The 23,810-nt window shown below is 53.8% G+C and overlaps 1 long non-coding RNA gene across 1 annotated transcript; it reads right to left on the reverse strand.

Annotated features, from left to right (window-relative positions):
* Nucleotides 1-20,656: 20,656 nt before the first annotated feature.
* LOC115943963 (uncharacterized) lies at nt 20,657-23,363 on the reverse strand. Its single transcript, XR_004078532.2, has 2 exons — nt 23,095-23,363; nt 20,657-21,861 (listed from the first exon to the last, which is right to left on the reverse strand). It is a non-coding gene; the product is annotated as an uncharacterized LOC115943963 (long non-coding RNA).
* Nucleotides 23,364-23,810: the final 447 nt, after the last annotated feature.

The following is a 23,810-nucleotide window of genomic DNA, read 5'->3' on the forward strand; positions in this document are numbered from 1 at the left end:
TCGTGCAAGGCTGCTGGGGAGGATGGCTCAGAGTGTGTGCAGAAAAATACCAGAACTGTGTGTATGGAACCAAAGGCTCAGAGTGAGGCCAGAAAACGCAGGAGGGGTTGAAGGACAACCCCCCACACACACACCAGCCCCCATTTAGCAACACGACAAGGAGAGTGCTGAGGAGGGGCATGAAGCATTGCTGAGAAGCTCGGTGCTGCTGACCTCTGTGGGTCAGGGCTGACAGTAGGGGATGCTAGGTTAGCAATGGGGACAACAGGGTCTCAAAGGAATCAGATGGCAGGGCTTAACCATCAGAAGCAAGGTGGATGCATTTTTCAATAAGTGGCAAGATCCGAGCAGCAGCTGTGCCGATAGCCTAAGAGATGGTTCTAGAACACAGCATCCATAGAGGTGAGCTGGATGGTCAGTCAACAAAGGTACTGCTTAATTTGTGCAGTAAATAATACCAATGATGACTGATCAGATGGCTGACAACAGCCAAATCATGATCCCTTGGCTGGTTTCTGGCCCTGAGCCAGTTGGCAGACCCAGAATCCAGACTGAGAGAGAGGCCAGTTCTGGGAGGAAGGACTGAACCCCGTGGGCAGGTGTGTGTAGCGGTGACTCCTCCTGGCCTCCCCCAACAGAATCCCAGCCTTTTACTTGGGTGATTATGCACAAGAGAAAGGGGGCCATCCGGGTCTGAATTGTTATCAATGAGTGATGACTAGGGGGTCACCCCAGCAGTCGGGGAGGGACAGGTAGGACCAGGTCCCGGGTCTGGCCCATTGTGGCCCACTGGGTCATTTCTCCACTTCTGGAATGGATCACTGGGATGCAGCTTCTTGGCGGTGAGCAGAACCCCCACATGGTTCCTTAACCTGTAAGAACTACCAGAGTGAGCAGGGCCAAGTGAAATCCTCTGAAACTGTCCCCCACCCCACCAGCCAGGAAAGATTAAAATAGTTCCACGCTAAGGGCATGGCAGAGATTGGTGCGACAGTCAGAAAACCCAGGAATTCAAGAGTGGTGGTCCCTGTCATACCCTCATTTAGTTCACAAGTCTGAATCCTCCAAACACGAAATATGATGGTAGATTATAGTGGGTGTGTGGACAGAATTGTGTCCGTCTCCCCCTCCCAGGTCGAAGCCCTAACCCTCAATGGGACTGTATTTGAACATCATCGGGTTTGGAAAGAGATAAAGAGGTCAAATGAGGTCATAAGGGTGGGGCTCTGGTCCCATAACACTGGTGTCCTTCTCAGAAGAGGAAGAGAGAGCAGAGATTTCTGTCTCTCCACATGGGCACGGAGGAAAGACCCCGTGAGGACAATGAGAAGACAATGAGATCTCTCTGCAACCCAGAGAGATCTCACCAGAAACCAGTCCTGACAGCATCTTGATTTGGGGGTTCCTGTCTTCAGAATGTGAGAAAATGAACGTGTTGTGCGAGGCAACAAGCCTGCGCTCTTCTGTCATGGCGGCCTGAGCACAACGATACAGTGGGCTCCACAGCCTCCCCAAGTGGAGCCCCGATCGCAGAGGGGGTGGTGCAGATTAATAGGGCCCGGGGGCACCCGTCAGGGAACATCGGCTTTTCCATCCCTGCAGAAAGGGGGATCAGAAGCAGTTTGCTTTTGTGTTGGGGGGACAACGATACACATTTATCCAAAGCAGCCTGTGTTGTCCGGGCATTTCATAAACAGTTCGGGTACGTTCTATTCTGCCTACGAATGGCCTGGCCTCTGGGCTTGACAACACTGATTCAGTGGTTTGGGGCTGGTCTAAAAAACTGGGATAAAGTCACTGATGCCAAGTGGGGGAGGGAGGCTGCAGAGACGGGGAGACACGCCAGGGCCACAGGGGTTGAGGGGTCCAGGCAGGCCGGGAAACCAGGGTCTGGCGAGAGGATCAGGTGCTGAGCCGGTGGTCGGCCGTGTGTCTGAGCGCCCGCGGCAGGCAGGAACGGGGAGCCTGGCCCGGCAGAGGAGAGTGCAGGCACTGGCCCAGGCCTCGTGGCAATGGGATCGCTTCGCAGACCACCTGGACAGACCCCAGGAAGTTTCAGGGACAGGCTTGGGTGGGGCAGTGGCGAGTGTGATTCCTGCACGGAGCCTCACCAGCCCGAGCAGCAACTTCGTGCCCATCAGAAGTGGGGCCCTGCCTCTGAGGCTCCAGAGCCCGATCTCTGAGCACAGGCCCTGTGGGCAGGGTTCTGGAAGGACTCACCCTGCTCTGCGGCACCCAGGGCCCGTGCCAGGCACCCCGAGAAGGCACAATGGCCAGAACCCTGTTACCGACTCTGAGGCGTTCACGAGGCCCTGGGGCTCATGTCCCATGGGCCCCTCTGCTGTCAGCCCGGATTTGACTCCGCTGCCTATGAATGTCCAGATGGGAACTGCAGCCCCTCTCCTCCACAAACCCTCACACGACATCCGCAGCGCCCTGGATGTTACAGATGGGCTGGGGCTTGCACACCCAAGTCACTAACGCTGTTGTGCACTCCTGTCCCAACCCCCACCCCAGGCCTCCCAGCTCCTAGGCCTGCCCCCGTGAGACTGGTAGTGTGCATCCTCAAGGCCCCAGCCCCCGCCCTCCCCCTGCTCTGCAGATGGCTCAGGGCTGTGAGCTTTCTGGCCCCACTCAGGCCCTAGGGACCCTCCTTCCACCCTGGGCTCCATCCAGCCATCCCTCCTTCCAAAGGGCAACTCCAAAGCTAGATATTAGGATAATAAAAATGCTTCCACCTTGCTCCTTTGGGAACAGATCAGGAGGTGGGGGCGAGCATGTGGCGTCCTCCTCGAATCAACAGGCCAGTCCCCAACCTCCAGGCCTCATGACTCTGAGAAATGGGGGTGATGAGGTCAACTATGTAGCAGCTCCTCCACCTGCCTCTTATCCCCCAGTTCTGTGGCTTCCTGAACATGCTCCTTACTGACAGGAGGCACGGGGGTGGGGGGGGGGGTGCATGATCCACTCTTGTCACTTGCCTGGGAGTGATGTATGTCTTGGTCCCCTGCACCCGGCCCACATATGCTCTTGCGGACTCCCAAGGGGGCCCACTTGCTTCCTGTTAGGCTTCTGGCTGGTGCCCCACCCCGTAAGGGGCAGTGAGGAGCAGAAAGTATCCAGCCCTCATCTGCCAGGCCCCTGAGGGCCGTGGATGTGCCCGCTCCCCCACCTCAGGGCTGGATAGGATCTGCCAGGGCCTCACAGGCACCAGGAGCCAGGAGAGACTGGGCAGGGGCAGATAGAGGGCAGATCTGCAAACACCTTACCAGCTGCCTTGCAAGTGGACCATGCTGTGCACCTAACACACCTTTTTGTTGTTTGTTTTACAAGGAGATCTTTCAAAATTTTGAGTAAAGATTAGGAGAGTGAATAAAGGCATGTTTCCTTAATATCAGCTTTTGCCCTTTCACACATTGGTGTAAAGTTCATTTGTCTAAAAGATTCGGGAGGCCCTGAGAGCCTGTTTTCTTGGCAATGTCCTGGACACTTGAGGCTCAGAGTGGCTGTATGGGGCTCCAGAAAGCAGATCACTAGAGCAGATGAGCCTTTGTGGCCTGAGCATCTCTGGAAAGAACAGGCCTAGCGTGATGGAGGAAGGGTCACACACCCAAGGTTTCCAGGGGAGAGACTCCCCTGGCCTGGGCAGCCCTGGGGGCAGAATTAGGGGGTTTCTTGGGGGGCAGGGAGAGAGGTGGCAGGGCCTTGCATCTGCACAAAGGACAAAAGGGGGACAGGACTTGCCTCGGAGGAGAGGGTCCCGTACAGGCCCTGGCCCAGCAATCCGGTGATGGCTGAGAGTCCTCTTCCCTCTCTGAGAGTACTTGCTTCAGGGAGTGGGACCACCTGGCGAACTTCTCCTCTAAGGTATTATGGGTCTGAGCCAATGTAGGAGGCAGTCCCAGGCCCACGGAAGCTCAGGCCGGCAGCCTGGTCAATCTCACGGGGTCTGGGGTGGGACGGGCGGGTGCCAAGCCCTGGTCCGAGGCTGCTAGCCTCATCTCCTGGGAGGGTTGTATAGCTTCTGTAAATTGCAGTTTCCTGGTTTAGAAAGCGAGATTACAATCATGTGTAGTCCCCAGGGCCGTGTGAGGAGGAAGCTGGGTAATGCAGGTAAGGCTCTCTGTTGCTGAACTAGAGGCCAGATTCGGCCCGAGCAGGGCTGCCCAGACCCTGTAAATGGCAGGGCCTCCACGCCCAGCTGGAGGCCATGGTCAGAGTGTGCAGGGCCCAGGCAGGCCTCCACAGAAGAGCCAAGTGCACTTGGGGCTTGAAGGGACCATCTGATGAGGCTTGCAGCTTGCGGGCAAGGAGGCCAGTCAGCACCCGCAGGGCCGCCCAGGAGAAGATGGAGCCCCAGGCTAGCTAGCTAGCGGAAGCTGAAACCAGAATCAGTCCAGCCTGGTTCTGAACCCCAGTCGCCTCCCCTTGGGGCGGGAGCAGCATGGCCATCGCTCTGCGTGAAGCTCCTCCTGGGGCATGCAGCTCCCAGCTCCCTTTCCCGTGGGGCCAGGGCCACAGCAGAGGCCTTGGGGCTTCTCTGGAAACTACCAAAGCCAAGGAAGGAGGAAGCCCTGGGGCAGGAAGCATGGGACTCCTGAGGCCCAGCTACACCCAAGTAGGTGACCTTTACAGCCTGGCTCCTGTCCAGCCCTCTACCAAAAGCCACCCCTTCCCTAGCATTGTGGCTTATTTTTTCCCTGTAAATGCCAGTAATAGGCCAGCCTTTGGCAGAGGCTTCCTGAAGGCTCCCCTTTCCATCTCCCAAGTCCAAACTCTTTGGCCTGGCAGCAAGGTCTCTTACCATCTGGGCCTGCCTGGCTCTGCCAAACCAGCACCTCCCTCCCCGTCCCCATACCCACTCTGTGCTGGCCAGTCTCTGCACTGCTCCCATACCTCCTAGCCCAGTAGTCTCAGAGCTCCAGTTAGTGCTGGGCTCCTGCAAAGAGAGGGGAATCACGGATGCAGCCCAAGCCTCGCAAGCCATGCCCCCAACTCATGGGGTCCTTCCCCACCATGGCCTATTTGCCGTGTCGCCTTGCAAACTGGGTTTGGCATTACTATTAGCTCAATTTTGCACTTGAGGTTTCTGAAATCGAAGCCAAAAAGCTGGTAGGCTGGAGCTGGGATTGAAACCCGAGCCACCCAGGGCCTTCCTGGTAGCCCAGAGCAGGGAGAGCCCATCCTGTCCCTGGCTCTCAGGCCAGCTGGGCCACATTTGGGCCTCCTGAGCAAGCTTTACAACCTGGACAGAGGTCCGTGTGCCCGGGTTTGCCTCTCCCTGCCCGATGCTGGGCTGGGTTTGGGGAAGCATAGATGGCTGGGCTGCAGCCCTCCACTCCCCTACCCTACCCCTATCCCCATTGTGAGCTGAAGACCTCCATATGGCAAAGGCAAAGGAGACCAGGGGAAGGGTGAGGCGAGGGGTTTCAAAGAGGTCTCCTTCACCAGTTGGCACAACAGATGCCAGAGCCAGGCACACAGTAGGTGCTTTAATACCCATATAACAGATCATCACCAGGAGGAGCACGCCCAGCTCTTGGCCCCATGTGGTCACAGACAGTGAAGCGTCCAGCCCTGTCTAGAACCTCCTTACCTGATTCTCTTCCACAGCCCCATGGCCTGAGTGCCCATACCGTCTCTTCCGGGGCAACACCTCGGACAGCAGCCCACTCTGTGCTTTCTGGAGCCAGCTTTTGCCCTTGTGCTAAACTGTCATCCTGAGCAGGCCCTCGGCCTCAGCCAGGTTGTAAACCAATTTTCTCAGCAGCCTGCCCATCCCAAGAATTAAGAACCTTTGAGTTAGTCTGTAAATATGGCTGTATTTCTGAACCTCAATTCCTAAGACTGAAATGGTGCTAGTGTCTCCTGAGGATGGATAAACAAGTTTCCTGCCCCCACAAAGTTCAAGTCCCTGCCCCGTGAGTCCATTAATATCCCCCCCTTCCCCGAGGAGCTTTACAGCACCATCCTGTGGGGACCCAGATGGAGGGGGCAGGCTCTGCAAGGTCCCAGCATTCGGTGGGACTGGTGAGTTCAAGAGCACCCCTGCCCTATTCTGACCACGTGAAGCCCCCGTGCACACGGAATACAAGCGAACGTATCATCTATTTTGCTGGGTGGAGAATTTCACGGTAAAAACAGGGCCATCGAGTTAAACTGGCCACCGCTGTCCCTGCAGCCGTGTGTTGGCCCTCACTCCATTCCTGCCCTTCATGCTCTCCTCAGCCGTTCAAGGGTTTAGGAGCCTGAGAACTACATTTCCCAGACTCCCTTGCAGCAAGTTTCTGATTAAGTGCTGCCGGTGGGAGGCCCTGGAAGGAGGTGACAAGGTGGGAAACAGGAAGAAGCCACTTTGCAATGCTGGCAGTGGGTGACACCCCCTGCAGGGACACGGGCAGTGGCCCCAGCAGCAAGAGCAACAGAAGGACGGGGGGTGCTGCGTGGCTCCTGCTCAGGGCTGAGTTGGCCCCTCCCAGAGTTCAAGTACAGGAGCAGTTCCAGATCTCTGAGTAACACCCTCTTCCCCCTGTTGCTCTTCCAGCCTTTCCAACACCTTGATCACCAATGCCTGGCACTAAATCCCCTCTGCCTAAAATAACTGGAGTGGTTTCTGTTTTTCTGGCTGGAAATTAACTGGCAATAGACTGTTTGCCAATTAGGTGTTTCCAGGTCTGGGCGTGAAACCAGCCGGCTCCCGGCTGTCCCTGCTGTCACCGTACCCCGAGCCTTTCCTCTTTCCTGTCCACTCCTGGAGCTGGACCAAGCCTCCTCCTCTCACTCCATTTTCCCCTGGCCCAGCCCTAGCCCCTCTCGAAGCACAGACTCACCCCAGCTTGGGAGGCCCTGGGTCAGCAGGGAGGAACACGCGATGCTCAGGCACATTCTGTGACAGTCTTCCTGGAGTCACTCTGGGTCTGAGGCCCCAGTGTTTACACCTCTCCAGCTTCCTGGGGATCCCAGAGCTCTCCTGACTTCAAGATAGCGTGCACTGCCATTGTTCTGGTCCTTTTCTCTAGACTCCTTTTCCCTCCTGTTTATTCTCCTTGTCCCCCAACTCATCCCTTCTCCTCACAGCTTATTTCTGATTAAAACATCAAGATCACAGTGTGGCCCTGAGAGCTGCCATTTCCTCTTCATTGATGACAACATTCTCTGGAAGGTGACTGATCACCTTTTCCACCTTCCCAGGGCCTCAAAGGACACTACCTGACAGACCCCAAATGCTTCTGTTGCATATTGTGGCACGGTCCAGCACCCCAAACAGTGATCTATTATTTCTTGTGATTCTATGAGCTGCATGCGATAGACACATGGAATCGACTGAGATCACTTTTCTGACTGCGTTCAGTTGGCATTGGCAGCCAGGCTGGGCTGGAAGGTCCAAAAAGGCTTCCTTCCCCCATCTGGGGCCATGGGGGTCCTCCGTGCTGCCTGGCTACATGGTTGGCTGGGCTTCCTCCCAGCATGGCAGCCTCAGAGCAGTCGGACTTCTTATGGGATATGGAAAGCTATGTGCGTGCACCCCAGGGAGCTGAGGGAGTAGGAAGGGCTGCAGGTAAAGGGAGAAAGTGCTATTTTCACAATTCCTGACCCAGAAGGGGGTCCACACTGTACTCTCAGGGGGCTCAGTCTGATGCAGGTGCCTGAGAAGTGCTGTCTGAGCTCTCCCCTGATCCCATGGGGTCCGGTGCATCACGACAAGGGTGGGAACAACAGTGTCCAGGAGATGACCAGCAAGTAGAGGCAGCGCCCCCTGGAGGGGAGGAAACCACAGGTCCGGCAAAGGCCAAGGTGACAAAGACTCTCCTTGACCAAACTCTAGCCAAGCTCCTCTGAGCCCACTTCTCAACTAGGCCTCCACTTTGGCCTATAAAAGCTGTTTGACTGTCAGCACAAATGATTTTGTCTGCTCGCCTTCTCCCCTTCCCACACCCTAAGAGTCTTGAACAAACACTAGCATACTTTCTAGCGGCCCAGGGTTGCTTCCCTAGGGTGACAGCTCCCAACCTTCAAGTTTCTGCCCAAAAGCTCAGTGCTGCCGGGAGAATTTACTATTTGTTCCAGCCAAACCTTGGTGTTGGGCAGATAGGCCCCTGACCTCCGTCTTAGAGCAGTTACTTCAGAAAGTTGGCAATTATAAGTCCTTTCTTTGCCCTTTGATTTGTAAATCTTGTGCCATCCAGAACTGTCTCTTGGAAACGCAAGCATTCAAGAGCTAACTCTCCCTCCCAGTCCAGGCCTGGGGGAGGGCAGGGCCCAACCCGGGTGGATGGGTGCCATCCTCAAACTTGCACCACTCTCTCCCATCACAAAGACAAGAGAAGGTCCGTTTTCCTCCGGACAAACACCAACTAACAAACCTAGGTGGCCTAGCCCCTTCCGCCAGCACTCCAGCCTTTAAAACACCTCCTGCCTTTCATTTCCGGGAAGTTGAGGCTGGTTCACTCTGGGCCCTCTTGCTTATTGCAATAATTATTATGAAATAAAGTCTTTCCTACAGCTCTAACTAGTATCCAGCTTTGTTTATCTTTGCCAGAGGGAAGAGGCCAGGCCTGGGGCAGGGGGTCCTCACCTCCAATGTTACCTGCGTGTGTTCCAGGAAAGCCGGGGCCCTGGAGGCTGTGATTGGATGCCACCATTCTCATTTTCAAGGAGCCTCGCTGAGGATGAGCGGCACATTAGAATAATGCTGTTTTGTCTTTGGTGGTGGTCACAGAAGCAAAGACATCAGTGGGGAGCCAGTCTCCAGATGTGTGTTTTCCTGAGCTTCCTTGAGCTTGGCCCCGCAGAGGCACAGGAAGGCACAGACTGCAGGGCCCTCACGCTATTACAAAAGGTTTCTAAGATTAATATGCAATTTTCCAATTAATATGCAATTTCGACTGTTTTTTTTTTTTTTTTTCCCCTGAGAGTAAACCTTTTCAGGACTGGACTCTGCCCCTCCAGGACCAGTGAGTATCCTCCTGAACTGGACTGAATTGGGTCTGTAACTCAGGGTGCCTTTAGAGTAGGGCCAAGTTCACGGGCACAGCAGCCAGACTCAAGGCAAACCTATGTGTGAGAGCTTGGGGGACAGACCCTCCCCTCTCCTCCAAACTCCTCCCAGGGGGCTTCAGCCATAAGGAGCAGAGTAGAGAAGCCTTAAGGTGCAGGTACTAGGTGAGGGCAGAGGGCAGGGGGTCGATCAGAACAAGCGGGGGTGGGAACCATGGGGCCACCACCCTCGTGGACAGAGCACACGTGTCTGTCTTCTGAGCAAGGGCTGGGGAGCTGGAGTGACTATGGACGCTAGATGCACCTGTGGGGACATGGATGTCAGCAGCATCAAGGTGAGCTCATATGAAGTGGGGACACAGAGCTCCAGGGGAGGGAAAGCCCACGGGGGGGTGTGCATGAACACGTGTGTAAATGTTGGGTGTGTGTGTAGGTGTGTGGGGGGTGCATTTGTGGGGGGGGTGTGCACGTGCATGTGGACATGCGCATGTGAGCATGAGTGTGGGTGTGTCAGTGTGGACGCGTGTGAGTGTCTGTGTGCGTGCAAAGTGCAGCTTCTGCCTGGGCGGTAGGCACTGGGCCTCGGGGCTCTGGGAAGGGCAAGAAAGGAGCTATAGAGGCAGGCAGCGGCCTTGGCACTAGGGACAGCTGGTTTGGCTGCACCTGAGAGGTGAGGAGGGGCCCTGGGGCTGGGGCCCGTGGGAGCGCCTGGCTGCTCCCTGGGAAGCCTGGAAGTGACCTTCTGGCTCTGCCATGGCGGCTGGGCTTTAAACACATGTCCAGTGGCCCCAAGTTCCTGAAATATAGCCTTCTGAGGAGAACAGGAGGCATCCCAGTCTGGGTGAGAGAGTGGACCAGAGGACCGACCAGAAGGCCTTCTGGAAGGAGGGGAGCCAGAGCTGGGGCTTTGGCCAGTCACCCGGCCCTTTGACCCCGACAGTGAAGACCAAGGGATCCCCAGGACACCAGATGGTGGGCCCTGCCCCAAACTGCAAACACAAACCATGCTTCTCAGCCGAAATGAAAGCAGCTCCTTTCTAGACATCCCACTTCTGGACGCGGGCTGTGCAGCTGGCCCTCCCCCGGCGGCCTGCCCGCGGGGCTCCCCAAGCTCTCCTTGGTCCCCAGCACACCCCCGAGAGCCTGTGGCCAACAGCTGTGTCTCACACCTGGGGGGCCGCTCCGCTCCTCGGTGCCGGCTCCGGCCGGGGGAACCTCGGGGGAGGCGTGGGACCAAGGCCTCCGAAGCCTGAGCCCTGTTGTCCCTATAAAAGGACGCTCTTCTCTGTCAGAAGGGAATCTCTGGGAGGACTTTGAAAACAGTCCCACCTCAGCAAACCTCTGTGTGGCCTTTTACACAAACAACCCGCCCAGGGACGGCGAGAAGGCGAGCAGTCGGCCCAGCTGCGGCAGGCTTGCATGTTTTTCTCTTCTTGTGGTTTCTCCTTGGGGTTAAGCAATGTTTCAATTCTCGGCATAACGACCCAGCGGCCTCTCTCAGAGGTGTCAACACAGTCTGATCAGTGGGGGACTGGAGGGGGGTGTTGGAGGGGAGCGAAGGGGTCCCCGTGCCAGCCTTTGGGTCCCTGGGCTCCTCCGAAGCCTGTTAACAGTGAAGGAATGAGAAGCCCAGTGTTCCCCAAAGGTGCCTGGGTGGACGGAGAGGCTGCCGAGGGGTGTTCTAGAAAGATTAGGACCTAGTGAATGTCGAATGCAGCGGGCACCCCTCCTGGGATAGACACTTATCACCAATCACACAGCACTGGTGTCTTTTTTTTTTTTTTAAAGATTTTTATTTATTTATTTGAGAGAGAGAGAATGAGAGACAGAGAGCACGAGAGGGAAGAGGGCAGAGGGAGAAGCAGACCCCCTGCCAAGCAGGGAGCCCGATGCGGGACTCGATCCAGGGACTCCAGGATCATGACCTGAGCCGAAGGCAGTTGCTTAACCAACTGAGCCACCCAGGCGCCCTGGTGTCTTGACGAGAGAAGGCTCCCGGCTCCCCTATGGCTGGGCTGGGTTGGGCTGGGGGCACCCCAATGTCCCAGTTTCCTGGAAGCCAACCCCACCCCATTTCTTCCTGTCGTTCTTGTCCTCCCCCGGCACCCCCAGCTGGCCCCATTGCCTCCTCTGAGGGGCCACAAGGGAGTCCCTCCAGGTGCCAGGTATTCGCCACCTGTTACCTCACTTGTGAGAACGTGGAGGTCACTGTAAGGCACCAGCAAGCTGTGGGGCGGGCCCGGAGCCCAGGACCCCCGACTCTTCCCTCGCCCCGTCAGAGGGCTACCCTATACCGCTCCAGGCTGGCCTGGCTGGGCTCCCACACCGGGAGAGGGTCCCCTTCCTGGCCAGGGTGGCAACTCTCCACCCTGAGGCCCTGAGCCTTCACACAGGCTCCCTGGAGCTCCCAGCGGCCGGACCACCCCATGGGGGGATCTGCACACCCCCGGCCCTCCGGCTGCCCGCCCGACCCCATGCTGCCTGGCTGAGGCTCCCCGCGGGGCCGCTCCCAGGTGCTGGGCGTGGCAGTGCTCTAAGTCAATTCCAACAGCCTGGGCTCCCTGTCACAGCTTCCCCCGCAGTGTGCGCGGCCTTCTGACCCTAACCATGGTCTCGGGGGAATCCTCGGTTCTTCTGATATGAGCAGAGTGATGCAGCTGACCAGCCCTGTTCCCCTTTCCCACTCCTTGACGGTGGGCCCGGGCTGGAGCCACCATGGAAGGAAGGCCCAGAGAATGCTCTAACACAGTGGAACGTGAGCCCCCGGCCCAGCTCTTGTTGTGGGAGGAAATCAGGCCAGCTTCCCCTAAGCCTCTCGCCACCTTTGCCTGTCCTTTGCATTCCTGAGGGCTTCCCTGGGCCCTCAGAGCCCCAGGAGGACAGGGATGGGGGCCCGGCTCCTTCTGGCTCCCCACTCCCTTGCACCCAAGGCCTGGAGAGTGCAATTCTCCCCAAGGGCGTGCGCACAGCCCACCAGCTCCCTGAGCCTGTGTGGGCCTCCAGAAGCCAATTTGTCAGCCTCCTCTCTGCCAAGGGGAAGAGAGAAGAGAGGGAGGGCTCTCCAGGTGAAAATCTCCAGCCTCCCAGCTCAGATGGACTCTCCAGGATCAGTTACTCTGGAACCAGGCAGGGCGAGGGGCCTTTCCCGAAATGGGCATTCTCTTCCTGCCCCTCTGACCATCTCCCTCCCGCAGTGGCCTAGCTGGGACACGGCAGGCTTCACCTCCCGGCAGGGCTAAGGGGTTCTCACCCCAGTACTCCGTCCAAGATGGGGTGCCCCGCTGGAGGCTGGTGAACCATCCTGTGGGCTCCCTGAAGCTGCCACCACCCCTTCCCTAGGCAGCCCCGGGCTCTGGACCTCACAGCCACTCTCTGCCCCCTGCTCAAAGCCAAAAGGTTCTTCAACCTACTTCTCAGGGTTCTTCCTCTGGATCCTAAGCCTGTAAGTAAATTTAAACCTCAGTCTGCTAAGTACAGGTTTCCTCAAGGTGGCCATAGAAGGGGGAGGGCAGCGAGGAAGGGGCCACCGGGAACCTAGGTGCTGCTCAGATAGATCCCATGGATGCCAGGCTTGCAGGGCCCTCCTGGAAAGACCATGTCTGGGCCACAACCAAGGGCGCCTGCCCCAGCCGTGACTGGGAGCCCGAGTGGGAACAGACGAGAGACCAGCTCAGGAAGCTGCAACCACAGAGGGGTTTCAGTTCAGCCAGCATTTGCGGAACCCCGGCTTTGTGCCAGGAACAGTGCTCAGCCCTGGGAAGACGCCAAGGGGAACGGCGGGGTGGCCGGGGTAGATGCAACTTGGGAGACTGCTCCCCAGCATGCCCGTTGGGTGGTAAAGGCAGAGCGAGATTCTCGAGGCAGGTAACGCTGCTCCCTGGGAGGAAACGGTGCAGAGAGGGTGGCGGGCCGTGGCTGCACGTGGGGAGGGGGCTAAGCAGGACAGGTGTTGGGCTGAGCAGGGCAGGGGTCTGAGCTGATGCATTCCGCACACAGGAACGCTGTCAGGGCCCGAAGTGAGGGATGACAAGCTAAGGCCGGAGGTTCTGGAAGATGGCACGGCCGTGATGGCAGCCTGGGCAGGCAGATGGCCATGGCCTTCCAGTGGGATCCACCCGGGCCTGAGCTGTGGAGTCCGTGCAGCGAGTCCCTTCAAGTGGCACAGGGAATTTCCCAGCTCAAGTCAAGAAATCCAGGATAGAGTTAAAACCTGGAAAGGACATTTACCCTTACAGGTAGAAATGCAACCCCAGGGCTGCATGCGCATGCGGTGAGTGGTGCATCATACTCTATAGAACATGTTATGGGATAAAACTTTTTCAGTCTCCAAAGTCTCCATGCTTACATCAGATTTTCTAGAGTAAGAGAAATTCTGCAGCCAAGTCATGCATGATTTAGGTCTTTTGCAAATAGCCAATTCTAGCTGGCTTTATACAAAACAGGAACTTAGGTCAAGAAAGCCACACTAGGGTTTCCAGGAGCCCCAGGGTGGGGTGCGGTGGCTCTGGAAACAGGGCCTGGAATCACAGCCCGGGGCACTGCAGGTTGCTGGGGTCCCCTCTGCCACTCCTCAGGTTCTCTCTGCACTGGCATGGAGCACCTTTCTCTGGAGGTGGGCAGAGTTCACATCTCTGCAAAATGAGCTGGGATCCACACTCCTGGGGGGCGGGGGGTTCTGGTTGTGCGGGCTTGGATCAGGCACCCATCTCTGGACAGATCCAATGTGGCTGGCGTGGTGGCAAAGCCAAACTGCAGACTTGGCTCTTTTTACAGCAGAACAATTTTTTTTTCCCCCAAACAAAATCCTTCCTGAAACTGTAAATATGCCAGAGGCATCCCTGAGAGGGGAGACAGACGGCACAGAAGAGCTCAGTGTCCTCCCTGCTTACTTTCCCCTTCTCTGGGTGAACCCAGAAAAAGCCTTCAGAGCCGTTGAGAAAACAGCATGTCTTCTCACCCCCAACACAAGCTCTTCCTCCTACCAGCCTCCTTCTCCCCCAGCACACACCCCCTGAGTCCCAGGGTGCACCCCGCCTCTCCAAGATCTGCGGGGACCTTGGGCACTGGGAGGAGGAGCTTAGAAATCAGAAGTTGCAGCTTTGGACCCTGCATGGAGAGGCTGGGTGATAAACTGAGTCAAGGGTGCGCCCGCGGCACTAGCTTACCGTTCCTCCACCCCTGCCCTTTCCAGAAGGTTCCCTCCGCCTGGACTCCTTCAGGCCAAAGGATTCAGTATGGGGCCTTCCTCCCTGTGCTGCACAGACCACGGCCAAGGACCCCGTGGTTTCCCACTGTGAGTGGTCCGTGCAGGTCCTTCCATGTCCCAGCAGATGTACAGAGGAACAACTTGCTGAGAAGCCAAAGGAAAATAAGAGAAGCCGTATCTGTGCTTCTGCTGTGGGTCAGGTCACTTACACAATCTTTTTAATCCCTACAGTAAGCCATGTCTTTATAAATGAATAACCAGAGCCTCACTTGGCCTACCAAGTTCTCAAGGTAGATATCAGAGCAGAAGTTCAAACCAGATCCCCGAGATTCTAAAGCCCTCACTCTTTCTGCAACACTATGTTGTCCAGAGCAGTATAAGCTGTCAGTGGCCAGGGGAAGACCAGCACCCTCGGTCCTGACCGCCCATCCATGGTCGCCATGCCCACGGGGTGGGCACATTTTATGGGTTAGCTGATACTGACCATATCTCTCCCTGCTTGTAATCCTACAAGAGACCCCATGCTGTGGAGACCTGTCACCTGCTTAGGCAGGGAGGTTGGGCCCCTGTCTACTTCATCTGCTGCTTGCCCAGTACCTTCTTACAGCTCATTCCTTGCCCTGGTGCCTTGAAGTGTGTTGGACCCACTATCTGCAGTACCCTCTCCCCTACCCTGCTGGATGAACTCCCCCCAAGATTGCATGTCCTGTGTCTCTGGGTACCTGCACCTCACAACACCCGCTTCCCAGAGCACCCTTCCCCTCTGCAGCCCTGGCCGGGCCCCACCCTCCCCTGGGCTGGCATGATGTTTGGGCCTGCCATAGGCCAAATGGGCTGCTGTGGCCTGAACTGTCTCTACCCCCTTCATATGTTGGATCCTTAACCCCCAGTGCCGCAGAAAGTGATAGTTATTTGGAGATGGGGCCTTTACAGAGGTCATTAAGGTAAAATGAGGTCATTATAGGGGGCCTTATCCAATCTGACTGGTGTCCTTCTAAGAAGGGGAGATTAGGAACACACCGACAGGAAGGGGAGGCCATGTGCAGACACAGCGAGAAGTTGCCATCTCCAAGAATCCAAGGAGAGAGGTCTCAGAAGAAACTGACCCTGCTGGCACCTTGATCTTGGACTTCAGGACTTCAAAATGAGAAAATACCTTTCTGTTGTCTAAGCCTCCCAGGCGGTCGTACTTTGTTATGGCAGCACCAGCAGACTACTAGACAGGAAAGTGTTTTAGAAGGTTCCAGAAGGGAAGAAAGGTGACAGTTCATTCACTAAGCATAAGCAAAGGTGACTAGGAACACCTGCAAAAAGGTGCTCGTTCGCACTTCACACATGGCCTGGCTTTCCTTAGGGCTGGGCCAGGTGAGATTCTGTGTGTGCATTAAACCCTCAGGCAACACCACACCCACTGGTCTACTGGCCCCAATTTGATGACCAAGCCTATAGATGGCTCAGTGTCCTGTGAAGGGCCCTTTGTCGAAGAGCTAAGCAGGACGCTCTTACACCTGACCTGATGGTGGCTCATAGTTGGCCACAATCTCACTGAGACCCTCAGACTCATCCGCATCTCACAGATGAAGAGTGAGAGGTTCAGACGGGTGGGGTGGCTTGGTGGGGTCGCTCAGCTACAATAGGCCAGTTGGGGGGAGATGTCAGGCGCTGTGTCCATGACACGAAGGCACAAAGGGTGGGGAGGCAGCTTGGGATTGAGGCATGAAGAACAGGGTAGAGCCTGTTCCAACACCAAGGGGCTCAGGGTCCTTGGGAAAATCATGTCATCTCTCTTGGCCTCAACCCTGCCTGCCTCGTAGAATTGGGCTGACAACATGGACAAGACAATGTGAGGGAAAAGCCCAAAAAAGACTGCAAATTATCTTTCAAATGTTTATTTCTCCTGTTCCCTGTTAGAGCAGTTGTCCAAGTGAGCAAAAGACATCGACACGGAATATGACAATGAAATTGAAGGCATGATCAGTGCCCTTGTTTTGAATCCTGCAAATGACACATGTCGTGGCTGCCAGTCCTCAGGGTCACAGCAGCTGGGAGATTCTCCTGACCTCCCAGATCCCAGCAGCAAGGCTGATGTGCTCCACTTGGCCTGTGCTGGGCCATGCACAGGGCACACAGAGGCACAAGGTCCTGGTCCTGACCCCTGGCAGGGACTCTGGTTTGGAAGGCATCCAGGATGACCATCTGTCTGGTTTTCCTGGGGCTGAAAGGGCTCCTGGACTCAGGACTTCAGTACCAAAACTGAGAAAGTCTTGGACAAATGCACAGAAAACCCCAGAAGCAGCTTGCCTGGAAGAATGGCGAATGGCCTGCCCAAGGCTCAGTTTTGGCACCAGCAAAACACATCTGCAGGGCAGGTACTGTCCTGAGGATGTGTTACAGGCTCTGAACCTATAGCCAGTATATGCTGCTGCTTCTCCCACAGGTCCAGGAACCAAGGAGTGGATGTGGGAGGGGCTCCTCGCAGTGTAGACACTAGCCAAGTGTCTGCTTCCCACCCCTGCAACATGGAGAGCCATTGGCTTGAAAGTCTTAGTCTTAGTCCCCAGGGAGGAAACCCTTCCCCAGAACATAGAACCAGAGCTCCATGGCATCAGAAGTTGAGACCAACACCTAGTTACCTTGGAATCTTCATGCTCCTGAGCCAGTGGGCAAAGAAGGGGGCCTTTACTGTCCAGGGCTTCCTCCTGATTACCAAGGAGTATCACTACATGTGGAGGGCAGGGAGGATGGGTCTAGAAGACCAGGGAGTCTCCAGGGCATCTCTTAGTACTTCCTGTCCAACAGCAACAAGCCAGAGACAGACCCTTTCCAGATAAAGCTTTGAACAATCCCACCAGGTAAAGAACCCAAGTAGATACAGACAGGGGACAAAGGAAGCCCAGAATGACTGCCGAGCACAGAAACTTCTAGTTGCCAACAGGTCTCAAGACTAGTTACAGAAATGAAAACTAGCTTCTATGGCACATATTCTCTCTTGCTTGGTGTCCGTAGATTTTCCCTTTTCTTTTCCCTATTTTTAAAACATTTTGGTAAACTTCTTAGTGTACATACAGAAAAGTACATAAATCACAAGTATATAGCCAGGAGTACACAAGTGAACACATCTGAGCAACAGCTACCCAGATCAAGAAACAGAACACAGACAGTATCCCAGACGTTCCCCCTGTGCCCCTCCAAGGCCTACCGCACCCAGAGCAACCACCACCCCATCCTAACACCTTATAGTCGTTTAGCCTATTTTGAAGTTTACATGCATGGACTCATACCATCTATTCTCTAACTTAGGGTCTGGCTTCTTTCACTCAACTCTATGTGGAGAAGGTTCATCTATTCTGTGCATTGTAGATGGTTCACGTTCATTGCTCTGAAGTTTCCTTTTGTGAAGATACAAGCATTTATTGATCTGGATATTTGGGTGGTTTCTGGTGTTTGGTTATTACCAAGTACTGCTCACACGTCTTTCAGTGAGATGTATATGCAGTTCTCTCGGCTATGTTCCTAGCAGTGAAATGCTGGCCATAGGGGTGCATATGCGCAGCTGAGTAATACCCCTGTTTTCCAAAGTGATTACATCAGTTCACGCTCACCCCCCTCCCCAGCCGGCCCCCAAGCAGCGTGTGTGAGAGCTTTGCTTTCTCCACACCCTTCAGCAATGCTCAGGATTCTGCCTTTTTCATTTTAGCCTTTCTGATGGGTGAGTGGTGGTGTGCACTGCAGCTTCCCCTTCCTTCCCTCCCTCCCTCCCTCTCTGTCTCCCTCCTTCCCCTCTTTGACAGCTTTATTGAGATACAATGCATCCATTTGAAGTGTACAGTTCAATGAGTTTTAACATATTCACAAAGTTGTGCAACCATCACCACAATCAATTCTAGAACGTTTTCATCATCCTCAGAAGAATCCCCTTACGTTTTAGCTATCACCCCGACACCCCATTTGGCCCAAGACCCTGGCAACTGCTATGTAGTCTTTTGCGGCTGGCTTCTTTCAGTTGGCACAATGCCTTCGAGGTTCATCCATGTTGTAGCATGCATCAGTACTTCCTTTTTATGGTCAAATAATATTCTATGGTATGGATGTCCCACATTTCATTTATCCATTCACCAGTTGAAAGATATATGAGTTTTTGTGTGAACTTCTATTTTCATTTCTCTTGGGTCTATACCTAGGAGTGGAATTGCTAAGCTATATGGTAGCCATGTTTCACTTTTGAGGGATTTTCAGATTGCTGTCCTAAGCTCATCATTTAATATTCTTATGTCGAGTATACTGTATTCTCTGTAATCTCTGTAATCTCACCATCATTTGTTAATAATACTTGTCTTTTTTATTATAGCCATTCTAATACATGGGAAGTGGTATCTCATTGTGATTTTGATGTATTGTATTTTAAATGGTGTTTCCTTGATGACTAATGAGGTTGAGCACCTCATGTGTTTATCAGCAACTAGAACCTGTCTTTTGTGAAATGCCCACTTAAACTTTTAATCATTCTTTGGGGTGAGGAGGTTCTGGGCCATCTGCCATCATCTTATTGATTTCTAGGAGCTCTTTATATATTCTAGATATGAGTCTTTTGTGTGTTGCAAATATCTTCTCCTGGTTATAGCTTGCCTTTTCACTCTCTTAATGGAATATTTTGAATGTAAATTCTTAATTTTAATTTTCAATTAATTTCACTTTTCTTCTTCCTCTCTTCCTCATTCTCCTCTTCCTCCTTTTTCCTCTTTGTCTGTATCTGCCTTTTTGTAATCTCTTTAGGGAAGTCATAAGCTATCCCTACATTTTTGTAGACATCAGTTTTACCATAATGGTTGAGTGCAATGGCAACTGCCTGTCCGGAAGTCTAATCTTCAACAGCGCTCCCTCCCAAGCAACCATGGGTGCTAATTGAGTAATTGTAATGCCACGGATCACTAGGGGCCTGTTTTCACTGGCAATGAGCTCATTTTTGTATTCATGCTCAAACAGGTGAACAACCCCATCACAGGGACCCAACTGGGAGGGCTTGTTTCTTGAATCAGTACTGAATCAGTCTGGGTCCAGTCAGGAAAATAGAAACCATTTTAGATATTTCACACAGAGTGAATTCACATAGAGAACTGGTTACAGAGGTGTTGGAAGGATGCAAGAGTAAAAGGGAGAAAGAGGGACGGACAACTAAAGGAAGAAGGGGTGGTCCCTAGAGATAAGAAACACTAACACCTCTGGGCTAGAGCCCAGAGCTGGCATGAAATTTCTGCTGCCCCATGGGAGAAGCTGGTGTTGTGGGAAAACCTCGCACTTTGGGAAAGGCTGGTGCTATGGGAGAACCTGAGATAGCTGACTCTAGAATGGGGCATATTCTCCTCCAGGATTGTAATTCTTTTTTTTTTTTTAAGATTTTTTTAAAAGTGATCTCTACACCCAACATGGGGCTCAAACCCACCATCCCAAGATCAAGAGTCATGCCAGTCAGCTGGCCCTGGGACTGCAACTTCTGATAAAGATGCTCCCTCTCCCAGAGCTGCTGAGCTCTATAATCACTCAGTCCCTGCTGCTACAGCTGCCATCCTACCAGAGCAGACACTCCCTCCCTCCTGCCTTCGGAGCTCCCGCTCTGCCTCTTATGTTAGACCCTATATAGGACCTAACACTGAGACAGTGGGCACAGAGCCTGGGAAATGCAGATCACTTGGGAACCCCAGAGCAGCACTCAAGAAGGTGGCGTGGGCTGGGACCACAGGCACCCACCAGCACAGTCCACCTGGCTCTAGCCCCACTGGCCCGCTTTCAGCTGCGCTGCTGGGACCTCTTCTCGGCTGCCTCCAGCTCACCCCTCATGGGTGGTTCACAGGCCGCCTTCTGGGGGAGGCTTTGCTGAACCCACAGGTGCTACACTGTCTTGGGCTGCTGGTTTCTGCACATCTTCTTCTCTAGGGGTGAGTTTCCTGAGAGCAGACAGTGTATCTGATTTTGTCCCAGGTCATGAACCCAGTGTATATTCAATGCATGAGTGAATGAAGAATGAAGGAGTGACAAGCCTGCTCTTGGGTAAACTGCAAAGAGTAGGTTGAAGGGCTTTTCTCTCTGGACATACCCTTTCCATGCTTCCAAGATCCTGGAGTCCATTATTGGACACTGTCCCCCAGTGTCCTTCATGTCTGGCCCCCACCCCTGGTGTTTAAGGATACGTAATTGGCACCATGTTGTCAGGGGCACATTCCCGAACCTTGTGGCATAACACAGCTGCCTATTTATAGCCAAGGGTTTACGGAAAAATTGTTATGTGTTTGGACAAATTTGGAAGTTTTGGGTTGAAGCAGATTAAACATGATTCTTTACCATAGCACTTCTCAGATCCTTAATTCGCTAACGTGACAGTCCAGGAAGAGGACGTATCAGCCAAGTTCCCCAAACTTATATGGCCACAAAGGTCTCATTTAGGAACACCAAGCAGAGTTTGGTAATTGGTAAAATAATATTTTAAATATATTTAATTGATCTATCTTTGAATAGGCAGCATACACACACACATAGTACAAAATTCAATAGACAAACAGGTGTTCAGGAAAAAGGTATCTTGCTTTCCCACCTGCCCTCCTGTTCTGCAACCACTGTCAGAGACTTCATGGGTTTCCTCCCAGAATGAGGCATGGCTAGTCACCCAACGAGGGGGGTATCCAAGAGGGCTGTGGGTGTCCCAGCTGTCCCCCACCACTCCCATCACTGACAAGGAGCCTGCTGTGGTGGCTACCGCTGTTTTGCTCTGTCCAGGCTGGACACACATGGCACTTCTTCACCTGGATTTCCAGAACCTGCTGGTGTTTCCCTGTGCTCTGCGACCGGAGGGTCTTGTGCCTCTTGTCAGTAAGTCAGAGAGAACAACGTGGCTCCCCTAGGCATGGCTTCCTCTTGTCCACGTCTCAGTGCAGCCATTTGGAATGACCTCGGGGACGGAAAATATCAGGAACAGCCTTAGGCTATGGCTTTGAGTAGCCTTGGGATCTCTTTGTCCTTTGGAAGAAGGAAGGAGGAGTTTTTTGGTAGATAACCCAAGGATTACTTGAGATGTAGCATGTTAACCGGGAGACCCACTCCACATTCTCCCTTCTTGATGGAACAGACTTTCCCTGAAGGGGGTGGGAGGGACACCAAGCAGATAATGACAGAAGATGATAAGGAAGAGGGGGGGATGGAACGGGTGTATTAGTTCTGTGTTGCTGCATAACCAATCAGAGCCAAGCCTGGCTGCTTAAACCAACACACATTTATTATCTCCTACAGTTTCCAGGGTCAGAAATCTGGGTGGTTCCAATTCCACTTCTTTCCAAGATGTGGTCAAGATGTCAACCAGGGTTGCAGCCATGAGAAGGCTTGACTGGGGCCGGAGGTCTGCTGCCAAGGTTACTCATGTGATTGTTGACCGGAGGCCTCAGCTGAGTATACTTCTCCATGGGGCTGTCGAGGGTCTTCCTGACATGGCATGCAGCTGGCTTCCTCCAGAGCGAGTGATCCAAGAGAGACTAAGCAAGGAGGGAGCCACAGTGCTTTCTGTGACCTTGTCTCCAGAATCATACACAGTCCCTTCTGCTACATTCCATTTGTTAGCAGTGGGTTGCTAAGCACAGTCCACACTCAAGGAGAAGGGATTCAGGCTCTGCAGTCTAATGGGAAGAATAGCAAAGAATTTGTGGACATATTTTAATTATGTTTTCAGTGGGGACAGAGGACTAAGCATGGGGCCAAGGAACAGCTGGTAGCTCCTGGTCCATTACTAATAATCCCTGTCATCTTGGCAAGTCACTTACTTTCTGGGCTTCAGTCTCTCCCAGGCTATTTGGAGATGGTGACATCATATTCTGTTGGAGGGCCAGTGGCTCAACATGACAGGGAGGCAGAGAGCAACAGAGTCAAGGGTGTGGGCTTTGGGATCAAGTCCCTGCTGCACCACTTCCTCTCTCTCTGAGCCTCGGTTTTCCCATCTGCATCATTACCTGCCTCCCAGAGGGGTGGTGAAATGAACAGAGGCATGCATGTGCAGAAAGCTGGGCCCAGCTGAGCCTAAACTGAGCAAGTCTAGAGGCATCTATTTGCTGGTGAAGCCAAGAGGTGTGAGAAGGCTCTGCATATAATCCAACCAATGAAGAACAAGCTGCAGGAAAAAGTTCCTACCCTCCATCACCCGCGGGTTCTGTGACCCATATGAAGCTGACCTCTACCTTCATTGTTTTCCCCAGCTGGGCTACATTCTGGGGTCATGACCAAGATTTTGCATCTGGAGGAAGTATTCAGTTGCTCCTGTGATTAAAACTATCCCCCAGATGAAAGCCAAGAGCATCCTTCATTCATCATGTTCTCCACTGCTTGGTGTTACATGTTATGTGGGCACATGGTCTGACTCAAGCCTTGGTGGCTTAGGGACCACGGAAGCCACATTTAGAGAGCACATGGAAACCCCCCATGTGCTCACCTTTGGGGAGAATGCCCAGCTCAGGGACTGCATGCCCCAGCCTGAGAATCAACGTTCTGTGGCTTTATATGAAGTCTAAAAAACTTGCTAATAAAATACCAACTGGAAATCAATTGTTAGCCCAGCTTTACTGGGCACCCAATTTTCTAAGGCCTTAGAATTTTTTCTGGAAGAGGAGTGGATGTTAGCAGCAAGAAGTTCTGCCAGGGGCTAGAAAGATTCTTGCTTCTCTGACAGCCAGCTCTTGGTCTGGAGGCTTTCTCTGAAGTGGTTTTGGAAACACCGGGTGTGGGTTCATTACTGCTGGAGACTAGAAACATGTACAAGAAGCTTCCCTTAAGGATGCACGATTGTGCTCACAGCTCCTTGGGAGAATTCCCACCAGACAGGCTGGACTCTCTCTGAACCTCCCAGGACCTGAGTTTACCTTCTCATGGGGAACGGTTGGCTTGAAAGTATGGTCTGTCCATTGCGCTAAGGCAGATACTCCAAGGTCTGTGTGACCCCTCCCTGACCAAGCAGCACACCTCCTGTGAGGGAGAACACAGGACAGCCTGAAAATTCCTCTTTTCTTTGGAAGCAGGCCATTTTGCTTTTACTGTTTTTAAAGCAGAATAGAGAGAAACCCACATCTCAGGGCCCCACTGAACCCAAGGCTTGAAGTTGTCTGTCACCAAGGGGCAGAAGCTCTGCCCAGAAGAAGCAGAGAGAGGTGGGACACTCCTCTCTCTTAGGACCCCGAGGCAGGGTGTGGGTGTAGGTGGACCCTCTGCCAGTTGGCCCCAGGCTGCATGAGTGGCCCTGGTCCTGAGCATGGGATGGAGCTGAGGGTTAGAGTCCCACCTTCAAGCAGAAGGTAGGACAGCGTGACCTGGATCTAGGTGGTATTGGCACACCGGTGGTTACAGGAAAATAGGGAAAGCCAGAGCCTGATGCCTGCCTCTTGGCATTCTCTGAGCTCTGTCTCACTGGATGAGCAGAGGAACCCACTTTGATATGGCAGACCCAGGAGCCCTCCTGCAGGGAGCTACAGGGGGTAAAAGTTTGGCCAGAATCATAGGTAAAGAAGCACTGGCATCCAAATGAGACCTGCTGGGATCAGCATCCCAACCACAGAGCCCCCATGTGGGGCTGGAGAAGGGA

This window comes from Leptonychotes weddellii, chromosome 9 (genome assembly GCF_054177405.1).
Source record: "Leptonychotes weddellii isolate Sample4059 chromosome 9, ASM5417740v2, whole genome shotgun sequence".
In the NCBI taxonomy this organism is placed as follows: Eukaryota; Metazoa; Chordata; class Mammalia; order Carnivora; family Phocidae; genus Leptonychotes; species Leptonychotes weddellii.